Below are 25,923 nucleotides of genomic sequence, written 5' to 3'. Positions count from 1 at the left end.
TCCCATTGTGGCGATTTCCCATCACTTCCTGCCCCTTATGCAAAACAGGAAGTGAGGGAATCCCTGGGGAGGGGGTTACTAGGGTCACTATAACTAGTGTCCCCATTGGAACATTTTCCCTATATTACTGTTCTGATGTCAATCCAAAATTTGGGATTTTCTTTCATTTTCACTTTCGATGACAATGGTAAACAGGACAATTAGAGGGGATGAATCTAACGAGGCACAAAGAGCAAAAAAACTGACCGGTGTTCAAATCCTTCTCCACTTTATCCAAAATGAAAAAAACAAACAGTTTTGCCTAGTTATACTTTAATATTTACACTGAATATGTGGTTAAGTTAAAAGCAAATATCTGTTCACTTTGAATAGCCAATTTATATGAAGATGCTTTTTCACAAATCTGGATAACTGACTTGAATATTCACACCATTTTATGAGGGAAGATTCTCAACTTATTTAGCAAATCAGCCTCAATGTGTATGTGGGTTAAAGTAGACCTTCCATCTTGATGGCAAGATCCATTTATTCTAGGTGCCCCCTCACCCTCACAAAAGGCTGAATAAAAGTACCTGTGATGGAGGGGATAGTTAGATATTACTCTCATCTTACCTTAACTTTTGTAGTTCAGGGGGTGATGACTTCTCCTGCTGTCAAGATAGCTGTGATTGTAGATATAGCTCCAATGTTAAATTGGCAAAAATTAGATTTTATACCCCTAACTAGGATCAGAAAGGTAAGTTAGTAAGGTGTCCTTTTATGACACAGAGAATAGCTGCGATTCAACGGATCTCAGCTATTCTCTGGTCATTCACAGTTTATGACACTCAGCAGAACATGTTCAGCCCTTCTCTGGTGATCTGTGTTCTCCCTCCAGATTCTCCAGCCCAGAGCTGGAGAATCGGAGGGACCGAAAACTAAGCAGAGATATTTACCTCTGTTTAGTAAACTCTTACTGTAATCTCGCGAGATTATAGTAAAATCAGCCGTTTTCCAGAGTTTGTAGACCGTTCTCCAGCGTTTGGAGACCGTTCTCCCTTCGTTCGGAGAACTGCTTCATAAACTGCATTCACAGGAGAACTGAGCAGCGATGTATAACCGCTGGTTCATAAACGGACACCTAAATCAGCAATGAACAATATTAGGAAACGTTAAATGCAGTATAAATGATGAAAACACTACACTAGGTGCACTTTAACCACTTACCGCCCAGCCACTGTAGAAATACGGCGGCAGGGCGGCACGGGCAGGCAAAACCACGTTTTAAAACGTGTGTTTTGTACACAGGTAGGGGGCGCGCGCGAGGCGTGCCGCCGCCCTACCTGTCCCGCCGATCACAGCCGCGGATGTCAGTCGCCGGGTCACAGCCGGTCGTTACCTGCTATGTCCCGGCGATCGGCGGCAATCGCTGACAGAGAGCACAGCTGCAGTAGCTGTGCTTTCTGTCACTTCCCTGACAGCTCAAGGACAAGCTGATCGGGACAGAAGAGTTTCTCTCTCCTGACCAGCCGTGTCCCGTGCAGTACACACCCCCGCCCCCTAGTAAAACACTCCCCCTCACACAGATAACTTCCCTGCAAAATAAACTTAACCCCTTCCTCCCCAGTGCCATTAGTACAGTGTCAGTGGTTTTTTTTTTTGCACTGATCACTGTATTGGTGTCACTGGGGATGTCAGTGACCCCAAGTCAGTACCCCCCCAGTGTCAGAATGTCTGCCGCAGTTCCGCCATACGTCGTTGATCGCCGCCATAAGTCGCTGATCGCCGCCATTATTAGTATAGAAAAAAACTAAAAATCCCAGTATCTTTCCCGCCATTTGTAAACGCTATAACTTTCACGTAAACCAATTAATTTACACATATTGGGTTTTTTTTTTTAGCAAAGACATGTCGCAGAATGCATTTTGGCAGAAATTTATGACTAAATTTAATTTTTAAATTTTTTTTTTACTGGACATGTTTTATAGCAAAAAGTCCAAAATATTGTTTTTTTTCCTCAAAATTGTCTGCCTTTTTTTTATAGCGCAAAAAATAAAAACCGCACAGGCGATCAAATACCACCGAAAGAAAGCTCAATTTGTGGGAAAAAAAAGGATGTAAATTTCATTTATGTACCGTATTGCATGACCGCGCAATTGTCCGTTAAACTAGCGCAGCGCTGTATAGCAAAAAAATGGCGTAAATTGCACTATCTATACCATAGTTTGTATATTGATTGCTTTGTGTGAAAGTTATAGCGTCTACACTTATTGGGATTTTTTTTACCAAAAACATGGAGCAGAATACATTTTGGCCTAAATTTATAACTAACTTTGAGTTTACTATATATTTTTTATAGCTGAAAGTAAAAAATATTGTTTTTCTTCAAAATTTTTGGCCTTTTTTTGTTTATAGCGTGAAAAATAAAGAGCGCACAGGTGATCAAATACCACCGAAAGAAAGCTCTATTTGTGTGAAAAAAAGGATGTAAATTTCGTTTGGGTGCAGCATTGCATGACCGCGCAATTATCAGTTGAATTAGTGCAGCGCCGAATAGCAAAAAGAGGCCTGATCATTAAGGGGGGTAAATCCTCTGGAGGTCAAGTGGTTAAAGGATTGGCTGGGATGCAGTGTCCCTTAAGAGGTGCCTTTTTAACTAAAAAAGCTAAGCTAAATGTCGGGGCCTGTTGGCACATGTTAAGACTGTCAACAAGGCCTGCAGGCAGTATTAGGGCTGTAAAGTAGCTGATAGGTAGTTCCTAATGACTCAAAATCTGTGCTACTCAAAGAAGGGGGGGGGATGAGACCTGGATATTAGCCTAAATCTTGCAAGAAGATACTGCAGCACAATGCAGGATCATCCTCCATGGAATTTGGGCTACTTAAAGGCTAAGTTCACCTTTTGTAAAGAAAAAAAAAAAAAATAATAAATGCACATCATTTTGCAGGTAAAAAACTAATGTGCATTTTACATTTTTTACAATTAGCAGATCATGGGTGCAATGGCAGGCTCCTGCAGATACTCTTGATAGCTGTCTGCCCCTACATTTATAAGGGGCAAACAGTTACTCAAAGGAGGAGAGGGGGGGGGGGGAAGGGAACCAGCTACATAGATTAGCCTAAATCTCACAAGAAGATACTGTAGCACAATGCAGGATCATCTTCTCATGAAATATGAGCTACTTAAAGGCTAAGTTCACCTTTTGTAATACAAAATAATAAATGCACATCATTTTGCAGGTAAAAAAATAATGTGCATGTCGCGATATGAGTTCTCTGCCAGCCCAGTTATTAATCCCCAGGTATTAATTCCTTTATTAATCCCTCCTGGCCATAGGAAGAGCCTCCTCCAATTAGTATTGACTCCTGTGTGCCAAAGGCCCCTAGCTGTAATTAACTCGCCCCTCCACAAAAGGTCCCAAATTCAATTAGTGTATACATCCCTAATTAGTGCCTTATTTTTGTTTTAATGTATTTTCCCCACTAATTATCCTGTCCAACCAGTCTTTTCTGTTTACAGCCACAAATTAAATTACTGTAGTTCCATTCCTGTCCATTCTCTTCATTGTCATGTGCTAATGACCCCCCTTCGCCTCTCGTCCTGCTAAAGGGGTTTAAGAGGCCAGTGCTGGTCTCTCTTGTAGAGCCATTCTGCTGGGCAACCACTGAGGGGTCCAGTTAGACTCTAATGGCCCCCCGGTTCTGCCTGAGCCCCATTGGAGGAAGGGGGATCCCAGAAGCTACATCAGCCCTGCCTGGAACGCTGTCAGCTCTGCCTGAGACTATCGCATCAGCTGTGCGTGAGTGTATGCTTCCCTTGTGCTATCTGACTGCTTATGAACTGCCTCTTGGATTACAAATTGCTGTAGAGACTTTAACTTTGCCCACCGGGGCTGGATTACAAGTATTTTGGACTCTTTCTCCCTGCACTACTCCCCATTGAGTGACTGTTGGCTGTTTTCATAAAGCTTTAGGTGTTTGCCGTCTGCCTTGTGTGTTCTGTCCCGCTTACCCTCCGTCACAGTGCATTTATTATTTTTTTTTACGATTAGCAGACCACGGCTGCAATGCCAGGCTCCTGCAGACACTCCTGATAGCTGTTCACCCCTATATTTATAGGGGCAAACAGTTAATCAGCTGGTAGTTCTCTACTGCTGTTATACCAGTGTTTCTCAACTCCAGTCCTCATGGACCCCCAACAGGTCATGTTTTCAGGATTTCCATTATTTTGCACAGGTGATTTGATCAGTTTCACTGCCTTAGTAATTACCACAGCTGTTTCATCTGAGGGAAATCCTGAAAACATGACCTGTTGGGGGTCCATGAGGACTGGAGTTGAGAAACACTGTGTTATACTAAGGGACTGGTTATAAAACAAAAGGTGACAAAAGCTAATTAGATTTCTTTATTACTTTCCTAAGAGATAAACAATAAAATCTGATTGGTCACTAATGGTCCAATTTTCTCCTTTTTAGTATTGCAGCTCTTTGATTTGTGTAAAGCAAAACTGCCCAGTCATAAAAAAAAAGGAATTCCGTGGTTTATCATTATATATTCACAACTTCACATCCACCGTACCTTAATTCCCCTGATACAAGGAGGAGTAATCCATCTCAGCCCAAGCTAGAAATGCAGCGATGTGCATGCAGAGGATTTCTGAACAGAAAGCTGAGTTTCTGAGCTTGAAATCAGGCCATGGTGGTAGTATTTTTTGGAGTGCCTCTTTCTCCTTCCACACACTCCTGTATAAAGCATTAGAGAGTCAGGCAGAAGGCTCTGCTGAGATACCGTCAGCTTCAATTGCTCAGCACAGAAAATACACAATATGATTTTCAATCAAGAAAATTACATCATTTGCAAATATTTATCTGACCTTCCTATACAACGGATAGTACATTGTAGTCCTGGATCAAAACACCAGTCACAATATTTGCACTTGCATCATATCACCGTGTCCTTTGAATCAAGAGAGCCTGATTATTGTTATTCATAATGAAATTCATTTTAAGAATTCGATTTGTCAGTGTTGGTGTAATGATATCGCAATTGTTTGTAATATTACAAAATTAGGACTCATTTACACTGGATGCAGTCAAAGTGTTTTTAACCTCCCTAGCGGTCTGATTATGTCAGTATTTCTGTGCTCAAAGCGGTACATTTTTTTGCATGGAAATATGTATTTTTTTTTTATTGTAGGCCTGTAATTTTTAGGAATAACTCACTGAAATCTGTCTGAACAAGAGTCTAGTAAACATCCCGGGTATGTTACAATTTGAAACACGAAATCGTAAATTATAATTTAATAAATAATCATAAAAAATAATATAATAATAAATTTAATTCAGTAATATAATTAAACCAAAAACACTGAAATTTGAAATATAGCGCCAAGTTCGCACATCGCTGAGCAAAGTCGCAGAATCGTTTTCAGTGTCTGATGATGAATTTCCCCCCCGAATCATTATCACTCAATTCTGCAAGTGGTTCTGATTTACTATCGCTGTTCTCTAGCCGGTCTAAAACCACTTTTGACCTAAAGGGACGCTTTTTGGACGCCATGGACGTTTCTCAGTTTCCAGGCAGAAAGAAGAGTCAAAATGCAGGCAGGGCGCCGGACAAAGCACTCGGGACAAAATGTATGTGAAATGGTTTGATACAGGAATGTTATACTATGTGATTTTAGTGAATTTAGTGAATGTCACTTTTTGTCATTTTCAAATTTCCCGCCATTCTGTCCCCCATACGTCCCGACGCTCGTAGGGGACGGAACCCAGATGACAGATGCCGGCATCCGCAGGAGGACATTGCCGGGGACACAGCAGGAGGGACATCGCGGGAGCACAGGACAAGGTAAGTGAAGAACAGATCCCGGAGCAGCGCCGCATGGTAAGCCCGCGTGTAGCTCGGGGTTACCGCTTGTGGTACTAAAAACTTTACCCCGAGCTACACTCAGGAATACCGCCAGGGGGGTTAATTGAAGTATGAGCACACATGCGAGACAAATTCATATATTTCAACGAGCCTAGCCATTGTGATGCTTTCATGTGTGTTTTTAAAAAAGTACAGAATACTGCCTTTTTATTTTTGCATGTAAGTATCAGAACACGTATGAACTCATCACATGTAAATGCAACTCAGTGGAAAAAATATTATAACTAAGGCCTAAAAAACCATACTGCGAATGCACCACAAACATGATGCAAACATACTGCAAACGCACCGCAAGTGTATAACAAATGCATGTACATGCGCATGCAGAACTGCACACAAAACACGGGAATTGTGGAGTAAACAATCTCTAGTTCACACTAGAGCTGCTGCATAATCATGGTTTTTAAGTGCTTTTTTGCAGCGTGTTTTACATGCTTTTTTGATGCATTTTCATATTTCATGAGTTTTTTTTGTAGGATGAAGAGACTGGATTTTATACACAAAACTCTGCCAAAAACACACTAAAAATGTGTGTACATGGGCTTTCCATGCACTTCGTTGAAGTCTATGGGGCCAAAGAAGAAACATGCTGCGCCAAAAAAATGTTCCTGCATGTTGCATCGATATGAACAGACACTGTGGACAATTATTTGATTTACTTTGTTGTGCATGGCAGTTAACATATAGTTACATAGTTACATAGGTAGTCTGGTTGAAAAAAGACAAAAGTCCATCTAGTTCAACCATTAAAAGAAAACAAATTATAATCCTACACCCACAGTTGATCCAGAGGAAGGCAAAAAAAACCAGCAAAGCACGATCTAATTTGCTCCTGCAGGGAGAAAAATTCCTTCCTGATCCCCCGAGAGGCAATCTGATATTCCCTGGATCAACTTTACCTATAAATGTTAGTATCCAGTTATATTCTGTGTATCTAAGAAACAATCCAGGCCTTTTTTAAAGCAATCCACTGAGCTGGCCAGAACCAACTCTTGAGGGAGTCTATTCCACATTTTCACAGCTCTCACTGTAAAGAAACCTTTCCATGTCTGGAGATTAAATTTCTTTTCCTCCAGACGTAAAGAGCGCCCCTTGTCCTCTGTGATGACCTCAGGGTGAATAATTCTACACCGAGTTCACTATATGAACCACTGATGTATTTATACATGGAGATCATATCCCCCCTTAATCTCCTCTTCTCAAGAGAGAATAAATTCAGTTCCTCTAATCTTTCCTCCTGATCTCCTCCATGCCTCTTATCAGTTTGGTTGCCCTTCTCTGTACTTTCTCCAGTTCCCCAATGTTCTTTTAGTGAATTGGTGCCCAAAAATGAACTGCATATTCCAGATGAGGTATTCCTAATGATTTGTACCGGGGTAATATGATATCTCTCTCTGGAGTCTACACCTCTTTTAATACAAGAGAGGATTTTGCTCGCTTTAGAAACCACAGCTTGGCATTTCATGCCATTATTAAGCTTGTGATCTACCAGAACTCCCAGATCCTTCTCCACCATTGATTCCCCCAGTTGTACCCCCCTAGTATGTATGATGCATGCATATTCTTAGCCCCCAAGTGCATAACCTTACATTTATCAACATTAAACCTCATTTGCCACATAGTTGTCCAATTAAACAGAGCATTGAGGTCGGCTTGTAAATTGAAGACATCCTGTAAGGACGTTATTCCACTGCACAGCTTGGTGTCATCTGCAAAGACTGAAATGGGATTTTTAATCCCAGACCCGATATCGTTTATAAATATATTAACAAGTAAGGGACCCAACACTGAACCTTGGGGTACACCACTGACACCCCTAGACCATTCAGAGTATGAATCATTAACCACTACTCTCTGAATACGATCTTTTAGCCAGTTTTCTATCCATTTACATACAGATTTTTCCAAGCCTGTAGACTTTACCTTACACATTAGCCGTGTGTGGGGGGAACTGTGTCAAACGCTTTTGCAAAATCCAAGTATATCACGTCCACCGCCACCCCTCTGTCCAAGTATACCACGTCCACCGCCACCCCTCTGTCCAAGTATACCACGTCCACCGCCACCCCTCTGTCCAAGTATATCACGTCCACCGCCACCCCTCTGTCCAAGGTTCCAATTTTTTTCCAGCAAGAACTCATCTATGTGGTCTTTTATTAAACTCTCCAGTATCTTCCCAACTATAGAAGTTAAACTAACATGTCTATAAATACTTGTTAAAGACTTTGACCCCTTTTTAAATATTGGCACCACACTGGCCTTACACCAATCCAGTGGTACTATGCCAGTCATTAAAGAGAAAATTAGAAACAATGGCTTTGAAATGACAGAGCTCAATTCTTTAAGGACCCGTGGGTGTATGCCATCCGGTCCAGGTGCTTTATTCACCTTTATTATATCTAAATATTTTTGGATCATATCAATTGTGAGCCAATGTGGATCATCTGGAGCGGTGTCAATACCATGCCCATTATGGACAAGAGCTCCCCCATGCTCCTTTGTATACACAGAGCTGAAGAAGGTATTTAATAAATTTGCCTTCTCTTTGTCCCCAGTCACCCACTCTAGATTATTTTGTAAAGGGTCTATGTGCTCGGCAGTGTGACAGCAGATGCAGGAGAAGTCGCACTAGTGTGATCCTAGATTGTAAGCTCTAAGGAGCAGGGCCCTCTGTTTCCTCTGGTATCAAATTGTATTGTAACTGTAATGTCTACCTTCATTTTGTAAAGCGCTGCGCAAACTGTTGGTGCGATATAAATCCTGTATAATAATAATAATAATGAGGCTTTAAACAGCATACTCACTATTAAAACAGTTTAGGAGTAAATAATAATTAAGGGCCTATTTACACTATATGCAATCAATTATGTTTTTAAATACAATGAGAACGCATATGAAAGAAAAATGTATATCATTGTTCAATGAGCCTATTTCACCCCACTGCGGTGATTTAACTTGCATTCAAATATACGATAGCATGCTGCATTTTTTTTTTTTTGCATCAGAATGCATATTAACACACTGCACTACAAATGCACTGTAAACACACCACAAATGCAAATAAATGCAACAAAAAACATTAAATAATGCCAAGAAAGTGCTGCGAAAACACCGCAAAAACATGTTAATGCAGCTCAAATAAAAGAAAAAAACTAAATAATGCCCAAAAACGCATCACAATTGCACTGCAAACATATGATTGTAACTCAGTAAAAATAAATAAATAAATAATGTCAAAAAATGCACTGCAAACACACCACAATTGCACTGCAAACACATGTAAAATGCAACTCAGTTAAAAAAAATCCAGTAATTATTATTTATTATTATTATTATTATTATTATTATACAGTATTTATAAAGCGCCAATAGTTCGCTCAGCGCTGTACATTACAAAGGGGGACAGAACATGTGACAGAACAATACCAATACAATGCAAAACATGAGGGGATTGAGGGCCCTGCTCTTTGGAGCTTACAATCTAGGAGGGAGGGGATGGTGGCACAGGAGGAGATAGCTGTGGGGGATGGAGTGGTAGGAAGAGTGGAGGAGGTCGGCAAGTTAGCACGGGGTGGGGTAGGCTTCCCTGAAGAGATGGGTTTTCAGGGTGCGCCTAAAAGAGAGGAGAGTAGGTGATAATCTGATGGGTTGGGGCAGGGAGTTCCAGAGGATGGGTGACACCCTGGAGAAGTCCTGGAGGCGGGCATGGGAGGAGGAGACCAGGGAACTAGAGAGAAGGAGGTCTTGTGAGGAGCGGAGTGTGCGTGTTGGGTGGTACTTGGATATTAGGTCAGTGATGTAGTTCGGGGCAGTATGGTGTACAGCTTTGTACGTCAGTGTTAGGATTTTGAATTTGATCCGTTGCGCAATCAAAAACACACAGCACATGCGTGGAAAATGCACCACAAATGCATGTAAATACAACTCTGTAAAAATGAATAAATAAACTATGAAAAAAACCCATTTAAAATGCAACACAAACACATGTAACATGCAACTCAGTAAAGAAAAAATGCACTGCAATCGCACCAGAAATGCACATATATGTAGTAAATAAATAAATAAATATTGCCCTTACATCAAAGAGAGATCCAGTCCACTCAACACACATAAGTTACTGTGACACCAATTACTTTAGCTTCTAACCGAACCTTTTGCCTAATTCACGTTAGAGAAATCTGCTGTCTAGACCAGTGTTTGGTAGATGTTAGGAAAATGGAATACATATCGATTCCTAATATGGGTATGTATGTTTATGTACTATTATAAAATATAATGTTTCTTAAACAACGTCATGATTTTAGAAATTGTTATTTCCATATAAATGCCTAATAATCAGGGTGGATAAAAATCAATGATTTTTTTTAAAAAATCGGATTTCTTTAATTTAAATCGGATTTTTTTTTATTTAAATCGATTTTTTTTAAATAAATGCTTTTTGAGGAAAATATATTACCATCCAAAGGTTATTCCATCATGAAATAAAGATTAGTTTTTTAATTATGTAGAATAAGGCTGTATATGTTTAAGTTTTTTTGGTAAATAAATTCCATGAATCCATTCACAATGTCACGCTCTTCCAGAGGTTTTTGTAAAATTATTGGGCAGTTTCTCTGCCTACAAGATATTATCACAGATGATTGGTTTACTTTTGCAGTTCTCAAAACTGAATTTGACTCAGCGGAGATCACATGCCTCTTCTTCACAGCAAAAATGTTATAACATGAACAGAGTTAAGAAAAAGACCTTCATCCTAACTTCTACAAACCTATGAATACAGAATCAACCCCTTCACTGCTAAGTTTCAAGAAGTTCAGTGAATAGAATAGAAACAATATTTTTCTGACTGGAGTGGAATAGATCTGCACAAGAAGAAAGTGAACTAAGTGTGAGGGGGAAGGGGCTGACAGTCTAAGTTTCTTCAAATATATATATTTTGTTTAGCCAAATTAGTTACCAAACATGGATGTTTAAGCAAATCACATATGCTGGAATGTTATTGTTTCAGATGAATAAATCTATTTAAATTGTTATTATTAAGGTAATGATTATTTTTCTCCTTCCTAAGTGCAACAGAAAAGTTGTCCAAATATGAATGATTAACCTATTAAACTGGGGATAAAAAAACTGATATGAAAAGTTGTTATTCTAAAAATCTTCATCTACTTGTATATTAAAGTTATACCAGCAAGAATTAGTCTTTATGTAGAAAACTAGGATTTACATCCAGCCTTACTGACTAGTGATTTAAATCAAATCCACCCTGCTAATAATCATCTTTCAGTTCAAAACAAATTCTATTTTGTATCTGCTCTCCTGCTGTCAGTGAAGAAAGACATCCTAAGATCCATGAATAGCTTTCATGTAACACACATGGCCTTAGTATGTTCCTTAAGTATTTAACAGATGATCTTCCTATTCCAGAAATGCCGTCACTGCTTAGCAATCCCGAGGAGAAATCCTAAACATGCGATGTCAATAGCACACCTAGGGCCTAGAAGATTAGAATAGAAATAAGTGCTGATATTCTGAGCTTTACACCGCAGAGCCTGAGACTAGGGAGGCCGATTATCTTTCATGTTCGCAGTTCTATCAAACTGTCAAATTGATCACTTGATTACCTTATCAATATTAACTGACCTTGCACAATGCAATCTGATTGTACAATCTCCAGCATGTCTGCCCGGCATGATACAAAATATAGGATTGTTTAGATGAGCCCCCCCCAGAGGCGGACTGACAACTCATGGGGCCCCCGGACAATAGGGGATCATGGGGACCCTATGTCCTTGCTCAAACTCAAAAAAGCCTAAGAAAAAGGTACCAGGGGCATCTCATGGGGCCCCCTACTGACTCCGGGCCCTAGGGCAGTGCCCGAATTTTTCCAAATGGTCAGTCTGCCCCTGATATCAGCATTTACCTGCGCAAATGCGCAAAACACTTCTACCTTACTATGCCACACAGGTATGTGTTGGTAAACGCCAATACCGAAACCAGCATTTACCAAAGCATTAAGCACTTTTACTTACCCGATCCTCCACTTCTCTGGCATCCGGTGGTCTCCTTTCCTCTTCTACGCTCTCGCAGTGGACTCTCCCTTGGCATCCTCATGTTCAGTGCAGGGCTATGGGCACTACATTGGTCTTGGTGATGACAGAGGGATCTGACCACCAGAGCACAGGGGACGAGAGGCTCAAAAAAGCCTATGAAAAAGGTACCAGGGGCATCTCATGGGGCCCCCTACTGACCCCGGGCCCTCTGCAGTGCCCGAGTTTCCAAATGGTCAGTCCGCCCCTGGCCCCCCCATTACCTAGTTTTCCTGAATCGAAAGAAGATTGTACAGAGATTTTACAATCAGACTGCAATGTGTATGGCTGTTTTTAGGGTGATGGCTGGCTTTTTATACTCTGCCCAGGCATGTTTCAAAAACGCTACTAGAATTTTGGTCAAAATAAACAGATCGGCATTGCGGGTACAAATTATTAAAGCCCATCTCCGAAGAAAGAAAACACTTCAAGGGTTAAAGGCTAGTTTAGGTCTAATGGTGTCCACGCACTGTTCAATTCCCTTATACAATTGATCTGCAATTCAATCAAAGCGATCAAATCTGCAAAAAACTGAACAGCCGTAACTTCCCTTCTGAACAATTTAGACTCAGTTTCGACCAGATTCCATCAAACTCAGTCGACTGGCCAGGGTGGAAATGTATTGATTGTTTTTCATCGATCAACAGCGTTGAGAAACTTTGTTTATGAACATGATCGTATTTCGACTGATCAACTTATCAGATTACAAGTTGGAAATAGAAATGTGATTAATGATATGATAGTAAATTACGATCATACCATGACTAGCGATTGAAATCCGCTTCTCCATGTGTGGCATGTCAAACAAATGGGTTTTCAACTATAGACTGATTATTCTGAATGGAAGAGATTGATCGTAAAAGAAATTGATCATTTATTGAAGCGTGTATGGTCACCATAAGGCCTTATGCACACAGACTCCTGTGCATTGAGGCATAAAGTCCCCAATGCTTTCTGGTGTCTGGGGAGCCGCATGTAGAACTTACAGCTGTCATTACACATGAATGGCTGTAAATGACTATGCTAAGTAAACGCTGATGGCTTCTATATCAGCCAGGGGCGGACTGACAACTCATGGGGCCCCCGGGCAATAGGGGATCATGGGGCCCCTGTGTCCTTGCCCAAAATCAAAAAAAGCCTATGAAAAAGGTACCAGGGGCATCTCATGGGGCCCCCTACTGACCCCGGGCCACTCCAAGGGAACAGTTTCCAAATGGTCAGTCCGCCCCTGATATCAGCGTTTACCTGCGCAAATGCGCACAACACTTCTACCTTACTGTGCCACACAGGTATGTTTGGTAAACGCCAATACCGAAACCAGCATTTTCCAAAGCATTAAGGAGCCGCTTTAAGCACTTTTACTTACCCGATCCTCCACTTCTCTGGCATCCGGTGGTCTCCTTTCCTCTTCTACGCTCTCGCAGTGGACTCTCCCTTGGCATCCTCATGTTCAGTGCAGGGCTATGGGCACTACATCGGTCTGGGTGATGACAGAGGGATCTGACCACCAGAGCACAGGGGAGGAGAGGCTGGAGGGACTGGTCTTACAGCACAGAGGGAGCCTTACAATCAGGTAAGTAGTACTGCTTTTCGTGGTGGCCTAGACCTAAAGGAGTATTTAACCATTGCCACTCCAAGGGAACATTTTTTTCCCCTAGAGTTCAGCTATAAAGGGTTCACGAAAAATGAAAAGGAGAACTAACTCCAAATATTCTTGCCACCTTTTTGATGCCCTGTGTTGCTGGTTTAGTGGTTGGTTCATTGCTATACACAGCCCTGGAGTGAGTATTCATCATAATGCAATAGCAAGCACTCATTGGTAAGCGCAGCCCCTTGACTGTGATGACCAATAACAAGTACATCTGAAGCTCCCTCTTCCGATACGGCATCCAAGAAGAAAAAAGCACTTTTCATTGGTGAGCATGGTCACGTGGTCATGCTGACCAAGGAGTGCTTGCCATTGCGGTCATTATGGTGGATACTCACTCTGGGGCTGTGGATTGTGCTGTACGTTGTATGAAGTGCTACACCAGCACCAGGGGCGGACTGACCATGTGGAAACTCGGGCACTGCCTGAGGGCCCGGGGTCAGTAGGGGGCCCCATGAGATGCCCCTGGTACCTTTTTCATAGGCTTTTTTGAGTTTGGGCAAGGACACAGGGGCCCCATGATCCCCATGAATTGTCAGTCTGCCCCTGGCGCCACGCAAACCCGTGCCATTATATCAGTTCTGTATATTAAAAGAGACTTTTCTTTTTAAATCATACTTATCTAGGTGGATGTAGCGTTGATCCAATACTGCATCTGTCTCTTTCCGGCTCTAAGACTGAGAACTGAGTGATCAGACACTGCTGATCGCTCAGCTCTCCCTGGCGCTCTGAGCAGAGAGCCGGGACTGTCAGTCATCGCTGTCTGCTCTGCCTCTCCAGCGTTCACTGGGGCGCCGGACGCAGGGGAGCTGGATCAGGCTCTCAGCAGCTGAGCCAGGTGCAGGGGCGGACTGACCATTTGGAAACTCAGGCACTGCCCGAGTGCCCAGGGGCCCCATGAGTTGTCAGTCCACCCCTGACCAGCACTGTGGGACACCCTGCAGTAGAGTGGCCAAGATATTTGGAATTGGTTCACCTTTGAATTTTTCATAAAAAGGTGAACTTACCTCTTAATGTTTTCCTGTGCATAACTCACCCATGTGATTGGATAGCCTCCAAAAGTAACCTAGCTCATACTCAGTTTAACATATCTTTCAATTTTCTTGAGATCAAACCAGGTGATACAGATCTTGTTTAACATATGGGCCTCGTGCACACGGAGCTTCAAAAAAATGCCACTGTTACAGACGTTGAGCATTTTTTTTTCAGCCTGTAAAAGCACCTTTACATTAGTCTATGGGGTTTATTTACTAAAACTGGAGAGTGCAAAATCACTCACTTCTGCATAGAAACCAATCAACTTCTAATCTCAGATTGTTCAATCAAGTGTTGGCAATAAAACCTGGAAGCTGATTGATTTATATGCAAAAGTAAGCCTGATTTTGCACTCTCCGACTTTAGCAAATAAACTCCTATGTGTTTATGCACAAAGAAAGGGGTTTACTGGCGCAGACAGAAAAAAACCACCAAAGGCACATTCTTGATAGGAGCATTTCTGCAGAAATAAATGCGTCAACGCGCCTAAACACTACAAGCGTTTGAGGGTTAATGCTTTCCAATGGCCAGAATACATATCCCATATTCTGGCCAGAATACGGAATACAGAATACCTATCACATATTCTGATACGGAATACAGAATACATATCCCATATTCTGATACGGAATACAGAATACATATCCCATATTCTGGCCAGAATACGGAATACAGAATACCTATCACATATTCTGATACGGAATACAGAATACATATCCCATATTCTGATACGGAATACAGAATACCTATCACATATTCTGATACGGAATACAGAATACATATCCCATATTCTGATACGGAATACAGAATACATATTACATATTCTGATACGGAATACAGAATACAGAATACATATCCCATATTCTGATACGGAATACAGAATACATATCCCATATTCTGATACGGAATACAGAATACATATCCCATATTCTGATACGGAATACAGAATACAGAATACATATCACATATTCTGATACGGAATACAGAATACATATCCCATATTCTGGCCAGAATACGGAATACAGAATACATATCACATATTCTGATACGGAATACAGAATACATATCCCATATTCTGGCCAGAATACGGAATACAGAATACATATCACATATTCTGGCCAGAATACGGAATACAGAATACATATCACATATTCTGATACGGAATACAGAATACATATCCCATATTCTGGCCAGAATACGGAATACAGAATACATATCACATATTCTGATACGGAATACAGAATACATATCACATATTCTGATACGGAATACAGAATACATATCCCATATTCTGATACGGAATACAGAATACAGAATACATATCACATATTCTGATACGGAATACAGAATACAGAATACATATCACATATTCTGATACGGAATACAGAATACAGAATACATATCACATATTCTGATACGGAATACAGAATACAGAATACATATCACATATTCTGATACGGAATACAGAATACAGAATACATATCACATATTCTGATACGGAATACAGAATACATATCACATATTCTGGCCAGAATACAGAACACATATTACATATTCTGGCCAGAATACGGAATACAGAACACATATTCTGGCCAGAATACGGAATACAGAACACATATTCTGGCCAGTAGAATGCATTGGTACTCAAATACTAGACACACATAAACATTCATGCAATATGCAGCTTTTAGCTCAGTTTTTCTGCCAGCAGTTCTGGCATTCAACAGAGCTTGTCCAGACACCCCATGTGCACGAGGCCATAAGGAGTATAATCCTTTCACACACCATACTGAAAAGGATCATGTGGTTAAAAGGGTTCTGCGGGGACTCCTGATTGGTCACGGCATACAACATGAATCAGATATGTCAGCAGCACACCAACATGCTTGGCTTATTTCAAAGTGCGAAGCTCTTTATTCTTGTATGATCACATACATAGGCTTTTCTACTTGTCAATGCAAGCATGATCACACAGGAACGCTTTTCTATTGATCATACAAGAATAAAGAGCTTTACACTTTGAACCAAGCTTGTTGGGGGGGCTGGTGACATATCTGATCCATGTTTAACATACGAGTCTCATTTTCAATACCTTTCTTTTTAATTGGTAATGGATGAATTCGAATTGAAAGCATCCTATGGGAAGTGCTTGTGTGTTGGCGATAAAGATATGCGGCAATAGATCTTGTAAATCCCGATGACACATCATGGAGAAAATATTCTTGTCATGTAGGTGGCACAATCTTCTAGGAGATAAAGTAGGAAATCCTCAGCAGGCAGCGAGCACAGCAACGGCTGCCCATCCTCCTAGTCAGTAAGGACAGTTGTGACCCCGGCTATAGGATTGAATAGTTAGAGCGGTATTAAACTCAAAAACAAAAATGGAATATACGGTAATCCAGTTGACCAATTATTAGGTGTGGGGGCTGCATTCGTTTTCTTATTTTTTTAGCTTTTATTCCTTTATTTTTACTCGGTGATACCTGGCCATTAACCACTTCCAGACCGGACACTTTTACCCCCTTCCTGTCCGGACACTTTTACCCCCTTCCTGTCCAGGGCAATTTTCAGCTTTCAGCGCTATCACGCTTTGAATGACAATTGCGCGGTCATGCAACACTGTACCCAAATTAATTTTTTACCATTTTTTGGAGACAGATAAAGCTTTATTTTGGTGGTATTTATTCACCGCTGGGATTTTTTTTTTTTTTGCTATGTAAATGAAAAAGTCAAAAAATTTTGAAAAAAAGTGTTTTTTTAATAAAATTTTGCAAATAAATAATATTTCATCATAAATCTTTGCCAAAAATTATTCCGTTATCTTTTTAGTAAAAAAAAAAAATCAAAATTAGTTTATAACCAAAAATTATAATTTTTAAACATTTTTTTTTACATTTTTATTTTATTTTTTTATATTATTATTTTTTTTTACATACTGTCACCCTAGCAGTACAGTGTCACCATGGTGACACTGTACTACTTGTGGGGGGTGATGAAGATTTTTTTTTTTTTTTTTTAACACATTGCTTTTATACCCATACAGGATGTAAAAGCAATAATTTCTCCTCTCTGTCTGCATTCTTGCACTCACTGAGAAGTACTGAGTGAGCTGTGATTGGTCACAGCTTGTAACATGGTACAAGGCTGTTGTGAATTGCTTTGTACCATGTGACCTCTGTGATCATTCACAGATTTCACACATAGTAAGCAATGATGTCACAAGTGACATCTTGCTTACTACTTTGCATGTGATCACTGATTGGCCAATCAGTGATCACATGATTGGGACCTCGTACAGAGGTCCCGTCCGACGATCGGTGTTTCACTGTGTCCGGAGGACACAGCAGGCACCGGATCGCGGTACTGCGCGCTCCCAGGGAGCGCGCACAAGCAGGATGCGGGGAGGCCGTTTATAAATGGCCACCCGACCCTGCAGTGCCACCGTCCGGCCGTTTATATGCAACGGCCGGTCGGGAAGTGGTTAAGTCTGTTATTTTTCAACTTCCTTTAACAGGCTGCACTTTTCAGCAAAAGTGACAGTTAGAGAGTCAAGACAACCGAACCGGATATCGTATGTACTCTCTAGCACCTCAGGATATGCACAGCCAAAAGGGAAGCCAAGGGAACCAGGACAGCGACAACCAAAGGAAATGCTTCAGGGGTGCATCCCTCCTCAGACGGGGAAATCAGCCACTAGATAGAGAGAAAACAGGTGGCGCACACACCTAGTGCATTATCCAAGGTTTATTTTAATAATAAAAACATACTCACAGACGAAGCATGTATCTAAAAAGCATAGAAAAATGACAATGGCCACAACGGCGGGCAAGGTGTTCTCACTGTCAGTGCGGTCAAATGACTGACACGTTTCGGGGAGGAATCCCTTTCCCTTTCCTCAAGGCATCAACAGCGGGGCTCTTTCTGTCCATACATCAGCATCAGAGGTTGGTCATCAGCTCTGAGGAAAGGGATTCGTCCCCGAAACGCGTCAGACATTTGACCGCACTGACAGTGAGAACACCTTGCCCGCCGTTGTGGCCATTGTCATTTTTCTATGCTTTTTTTAGATACATGCTTCGTCTGTGAGTATGTTTTTATTATTCTTTCACTCCTACAATAAACCTTGGATAATGCACTAGGTGTGTGCGCCACCTGTTTTCTCTCTATAGAGAGTCAAGACAAACCATTTTGGTTAATGACAAGGGTGCTTATAATGGTCAACTTTTATTCTTTTATGTAAAACCTTTACCCCAAAAGGAAAAAAACTGTCGCTTTAACTGCTTACAGAGTGTTAGCTGGAGTTTGGCTTCAATTTGAAGGTTAAATTTATCTTAATCTGCTAGCAGGGGCGGACTGACAACTCATGGGGCCCCCAGGCAATAGGGGATCATGGGGCCCCTGTGTCCTTGCCCAAACTTAAAAAAAGGTACCAGGGCATCTCATGGGGCCCCCTACTGACCCCGGGCCCTCGGGCAGTGCCCGAGGTTCCAAATGGTCAGTCCACCCCTGTCTGCTAGTATATCTATTGTACAATCTCTGTGTGATCTCCTAACAAAAAGCACACTACGTTGTCCTATATGGGTATAATAGCATAATGTGCTAAAGTCAGGGTGGCCTCTGAGGTCAAAGAATGTAAGGCAAAACCACAATAAAAAGAAGCCTTTATTAAAATCCCCTACAGTCTGTGATGGCTCCATCCCATGTTATTGTAGCTCCATTGGTAGCAGCGGCCCCTAGCACCACAAGATGGAGCGCCATCTTGTTCCTTTGGGACATATATGCACAATGTGTACTCTCTCGATTTGCAGCTGGTGAGCTAATCATTAGTAATGGACTCAGTTGTATTCAGATCCTAGTCCAAACCCACTTGAATGAGCCCGCCAGGAAGCTGTCACTGTACTGGGCCAAGCGTAAGCCCAAGGAACTCCCTGCCCTGCAGCCACATGTGGACATACCTATTGTATACGTGCAGCTGTAGGACCAGGAATGTCCCGGCCTCAGATGATTGGCTCAGTTCAAGTGACAGCTTCCTGTTGGGTGGGCGATTAGGATCTGAACTCTCCTGAGCTCATCCCTACTCATTATAGGTGACAAGACAGAGTGCACACTGCGCATGTGCGGCCCACAGGAAAGAGAAGAGCAATCCTTCCTGTGGCACTAGGGGGCGCCGAGCCCACCACCTGCTCCGTCCCAACAAAAAGTGAGGATGGAGCCATCACAGGCTGTAGAGGAGTTTAGGAAGGCTTCTCTTTTTTGTGGTTTTGGCCTACATTCTTTGAACCGAAAGGGAGCCATAGCTGTATGGTAGGTTTAGAACCCACATGAGAAAACATATTGTCATTTTTGGTAAAGGTGAATTAACCCTTTTACCTGCATTCAGATTTAAACAGAGCATATTCCTGGCCAGGGGCGGACTGACAACTCATGGGGCCCCCGGCCAATAGGGGATCATGGGGCCCCTGTGTTCTTGCCCAAACTCAAAAAAGCCTATGAAAAAGGTACCAGGGGCATCTCATGGGGCCCCCTACTGACCCCGGGCCCTGAGGCAGTGCCCGAGTTTCCAAATGGTCAGTCCGCCCCTGTTCCTGGCGACTTTGAAGCAATTTTAGGTGCTTTACAAGTGTTTTTGTGTGTGCATTAAGATTCAGGACCTTGTTTCCTGCTCTGAGCAAGGAGAAGAGAGTAGTTCTATAGGAGGAGAGTTTTTCAGGTGTAAAAATGCATGCAAACACATACATATTGTGTATTTACAAGTGTTCTCATTGAAATGTATGGATCTAAAAATGACTAAGTATGCTAAAAAAAAGCTCATGAACTCTTCTGAGCACATGGGGTAGAGTGTAGGGCAACTGAGTGTACAAGTGTGAGCATGGACAATTAAAAAGAATGGGATTCTACATGTTTAGCGCAGTCAAGAATGGGATTCTACATGTTTAGCGTAGACAAGAATGGGATTCTACATGTTTAGCGTAGACAAGAATGGGATTCTACATGTTTAGCGCAGTCAAGAATGGGATTCTACATGTTTAGCGCAGTCAAGAATGGGATTCTACATGTTTAGCGCAGTCAAGAATGGGATTCTACATGTTTAGCGTAGACAAGAATGGGATTCTACATGTTTAGCGCAGTCAAGAATGGGATTCTACATGTTTAGCGTAGTCAAGAATGGGATTCTACATGTTTAGCGTAGTCAAGAATGGGATTCTACATATTTAGCATAGACAAGAATGGGATTCTACATATTTAGCGTAGACAAGAATGGGATTCTACATGTTTAGCGTAGTCAAGAATGGGATTCTACATGTTTAGCGTAGACAAGAATGGGATTCTACATATTTAGCGTAGACAAGAATGGGATTCTACATGTTTAGCGCAGTCAAGAATGGGATTCTACATGTTTAGCGTAGTCAAGAATGGGATTCTACATGTTTAGCGTAGTCAAGAATGGGATTCTACATATTTAGCGTAGACAAGAATGGGATTCTACATGTTTAGCGTAGTCAAGAATGGGATTCTACATGTTTAGCGTAGACAAGAATGGGATTCTACATGTTTAGCGTAGACAAGAATGGGATTCTACATATTTAGCGTAGACAAGAATGGGATTCTACATGTTTAGCGTAGACAAGAATGGGATTCGACATGTTTAGCGTAGACAAGAATGGGATTCTACATATTTAGCGTAGACAAGAATGGGATTCTACATGTTTAGCGTAGACAAGAATGGGATTCTACATGTTTAGCGTAGTCAAGAATGGGATTCTACATGTTTAGCGTAGACAAGAATGGGATTCTACATATTTAGCGTAGACAAGAATGGGATTCTACATGTTTAGCGTAGTCAAGAATGGGATTCTACATGTTTAGCGTAGTCAAGAATGGGATTCTACATGTTTAGCGTAGTCAAGAATGGGATTCTACATATTTAGCGTAGACAAGAATGGGATTCTACATGTTTAGCGTAGTCAAGAATGGGATTCTACATGTTTAGCGTAGACAAGAATGGGATTCTACATGTTTAGCGTAGTCAAGAATGGGATTCTACATGTTTAGCGTAGACAAGAATGGGATTCTACATGTTTAGCGTAGACAAGAATGGGACTCGACATGTTTAGCGTAGACAAGAATGGGATTCTACATATTTAGCGTAGTCAAGAATGGGATTCTACATGTTTAGCGTAGACAAGAATGGGATTCTACATGTTTAGCGTAGACAAGAATGGGATTCTACATATTTAGCGTAGTCAAGAATGGGATTCTACATGTTTAGCGTAGACAAGAATGGGATTCTACATGTTTAGCATAGTCAAGAATGGGATTCTACATGTTTAGCGTAGTCAAGAATGGGATTCTACATGTTTAGCGTAGTCAAGAATGGGATTCTACATGTTTAGCGTAGACAAGAATGGGATTCTACATGTTTAGCGTAGTCAAGAATGGGATTCTACATGTTTAGCGTAGTCAAGAATGGGATTCTACATGTTTAGCGTAGTCAAGCATAGTCAGGCAGAAGAATGCTCATGCGTGAATAAAGGGGGCTAAAGCTAGCCATGCACTGTTAGTTTTCTTCAGTGTGAGCAGAAAAACCTGGTACAAACGAGATGGATGGAGGAATCCCCTCCACCGGGACATTGTATTCTGACAATACACTGATCAGTGGCTACAGCCGCTGATCGATAAAAAATATCCAACATGCTCCATTGATAGAAGTCAATCAAGCAAGCGGGGATTGCCAAACGTTGATCAAAATGAGTCTGGAATTTCTATCAGTGTATGAGCAGCTTTAGCAATACAGCAGGAACACACATGTGCAGATCAGAGCTTCAGGAGTTTATGGAAAGTATTATTATTAGGGTCCATACACACCAGGCTTTAAAAAAACAGCAGCTCCCTTGGCAGAAAAAAGCGATCATATAGAGCATTTTTGTACACGAGTTTAGCAGCATTCAGCATTTTCTTCTGCCAGAAAACTGCTCTCGAAAATGCAAACCAGAAGGGTTTTTTTCTACTCTAAGCTCCTTTCACATGGGTGGACCGATCAAATCTGCCTGTCGTTTTTTTAGGCAGACCCAATCGGACTCTCCATTATCCCCTACGGAGCAGAAGATGTAAACGTACTAATGTCTGTGTACACCTCCCTACATCCAATCTGATCCACTAAAAACAGACAGATGGGGATCTGTTCTCCATCCATCCAGCGGATCAGATTGCCGTTTGGTGTAACGCAGTGGTTCTCATCCTTCCTAATGCCGTGACCCTTTAATACAGTTCCTCATGTTGTGGTGACCCCCCAACCATAAAATTATTTACCCAGTAATTATAATTCATGAAGTGTCGTTTTACCTCCAATACTGCTGCTTTCAACACAGTAGCTGCTTTCAACACAGTAGCTGCTTTCAACACAGTAGCTGCTCATTACACATCGGAAATATGTGTTTTCCCGATGGTCTTAGGTGACTCCTGTGAAAGGGTCATTCGACCCCCAATGGGGTCGTGACCCACAGTTTGAGAACCACTGGTGTAACGGGACATCCAACTGTCCATTGAGGAGAGCGGGCTGTGTCTGCTTTGCATACGCGAAGTGGACACGGACCAGCCATCTGCTTGCTCAGAGGACAGATTCTCCGCTGTGCAAGCGGACTCCTGGTGGAGTCTACCCCATGTAGAAGGGTCCTAAACGCTGGGCTTCAAATATGCCTATAAATGTCATGGATGGACACATAGGAGAACATTGAGCTGCTTCTACAGGCAGAATGCTAAACTCCTCTAGAAACAGCGTTTTTTTTAAGCCATGTGCATAGACCCTTAGGCTCCTAGTCAGGGGCGGACTGATCATTTGGGCACTGCCTGAGGCCCGGGGTCAGTAGGGGGTCCCATGAGATGCCCCTAGTACCTTTTCATAGGCTTTCTTGGATGTGGTTTGAGTGTTGGTGAGGACACAGGGGCCCCATGATCCCCTATTGCCCGGGGGCCCCTTGAGTTGTCAGTCGGCCCCTGCTCCTAGTTTAGCATTTTGCCTGTAGAAGCAGCTCAATGTTATCCTATGTGTCCATGCACATCAGGTAGTCTGGAGTTGTTTTTTAAGGTCAGTGTTTAAAGGCAGAAAAAAACCTTCAGTTTTGTGTTTTTTAGATTGTTTTTTCTGGTTTTACCTAAAAGGTGATAAACACTAGTACAAAAAACCCTAAAACTTTGCTTTTTTCTGCTGAGAGCACTGGCATTTTTTTATTTGTGCATGGAGACCTAAAGGAGAAGTACAGCCAAAGCTCATCTGGATCGCACTTCTGTGACCCCATTTGAACTGACAATGGGCTACAGTCTGCTGTCGACTGACATCACTCAGAGGGTCCAGGCTGGGGAAAGATCCTGATGTTAAAATCGGGATTCACCCAGATGTCTGGACTGGCACCTGGCTCAGCTGCTAAGAGCCTGATCCAGCTCCCCTGCGCCCCAGTGAGCGCTGCAGAGGCAGAGCAGACAGCGATGACTGACAGTCCTGGCTCTCTGCTCTGAGCGCCAGGGTGAGCTGAGCGATCAGCAGTGTCTGATTGCTCAGTTCTCAGTCTTAGAGCAGGCAGGAGACAGATGCAGATGCGCTCAGTCCACCCCTGCACCTGGCTGAGCTGCTGAGAGCCTGATCCAGCGCCCCAGTGAGCATGCAGAGGCAGAGCAGACAGCGATGACTGACAGTACCGGCTCTCTGCTCAGAGCCCCACAGAGAGCTGAGCGATCAGCAGTGTCTGATCGCTCAGTTCTCAGTCTTAGAGCCCGCAGGAGACAGATGCAGCATTGAATCAATGCTACACCCACCTAGATAAGTATGATTTAAAAATAAAAGTCTCTTTTAATATACAGAAGTGATATAATGGCACGGGTTTGCACGGCGCCAGGGGCAGACTGACAACTCATGGGGCCCTTGGGCAATAGGGGATCATGGGGCCCCTGTGTCCTTGCCCAAACTCAAAAAAGCCTATGAAAAAGGTACCAGGGGCATCTCATGGGGCCCCCTACTGACTCCGGGCCCTCGGGCAGTGCCTGAGTTTCCAAATGGTCAGTCCGCCCCTGCACCTGGCTCAGCTGCACTCCTGTGACCCCATTTGAACTGACAATGGACTACAGTCTGCTGTTGACTGACATCACTCAGAGGGTCCAGGCTGAGGAAAGATCCTGATGTTAAAATCGGGATTCACCCAGATGTCTGGACTGGCACCTGGCTCAGTTGCTGAGAGCCTGATCCAGCTCCCCGGCGCCCCAGTGAGCGCTGGAGAGGCAGAGCAGACAGCGATGACTGACAGTCCCGGCTCTCTGCCCAAAGCGCCAGGGAGAGCTGAGCGATCAGCAGTGTCTGATCGCTCAGTTCTCAGTCTTAGAGCCGGCAGGAGACAGATGCAGATGCGCTTAGTCCACCCCTGCACCTGGCTGAGCTGCTGAGCCTGATCCAGCTCCCCAGTGAGCGCTGGAGAGGCAGAGCAGACAGCGATGACTGACAGTCTCGGCTCTCTGCTCCAAGCGCCAGGGAGAGCTGAGCGATCAGCAGTGCCTAAGTTTCCAAATGGTCAGTCCGCCCCTGCACCTGGCTCAGCTGCTGAGAGCCTGATCCAGCTCCCCTGCACCCGGCACCCCAGTGAGCGCTGAAGAGGAAGAGCAGACAGCGATGACTGACAGTCCCGGCTCTCTGCTCAGAGCGCCAGGGAGAGCTGAGCAATCAGCTGTGTCTGATCGCTCAGTTCTCAGTCTTAGAGCCGGCAGGAGACAGATGCAGCATTGGATCAATGCTACACCCACCTAGATAAGTATGATTTAAAAAAAAAAGTCTCTTTTAATATACAGAAGTGATATAATGGCACGGGTTTGCACGGCGCCAGGGGCAGACTGACAACTCATGGGGCCCCCGGGCAATAGGGGATCATGGGGCCCCTGTGTCCTTGCCCAAACTCAAAAAAGCCTATGAAAAAGGTACCAGGGGCATCTCATGGGGCCCCCTACTGACCCCGGGCCCTAGGGCAGTGCCTGAGTTTCCAAATGGTCAGTCCGCCCCTGCACCTGGCTCAGCTGCTGAGAGCCTGATCCAGCTCCCCGGCGCCCCAGTGAGCGCTGGAGAGGCAGAGCAGACAGCGATGACTGACAGTTCCGGCTCTCTGCTCCGAGCGCCAGAGAGAGCTGAGCGATCAGCAGTGTCTGATCGCTCAGTTCTCAGTCTTAGAGCCATCAGGAGACAGATGCAGCATTGGATCAATGCTCCAT

General features: G+C 42.8%; 1 protein-coding gene across 1 annotated transcript in view; it reads right to left on the bottom strand.

The window, feature by feature from the left end:
* The window catches only part of ADCY1 (adenylate cyclase 1), a 380,962-nt gene that overhangs the window by 353,401 nt on the left and 1,638 nt on the right, over positions 1 to 25,923 (bottom strand). The gene's annotated exons all lie outside the window — the stretch shown is intronic.

This window comes from Staurois parvus, unplaced genomic scaffold (genome assembly GCF_062004578.1).
Source record: "Staurois parvus isolate SC_StPar_1 unplaced genomic scaffold, SC_StPar_1.0 ptg000077l, whole genome shotgun sequence".
NCBI classification, from domain to species: Eukaryota; Metazoa; Chordata; class Amphibia; order Anura; family Ranidae; genus Staurois; species Staurois parvus.
This window is presented reverse-complemented; position numbering and strand designations above follow the sequence as displayed.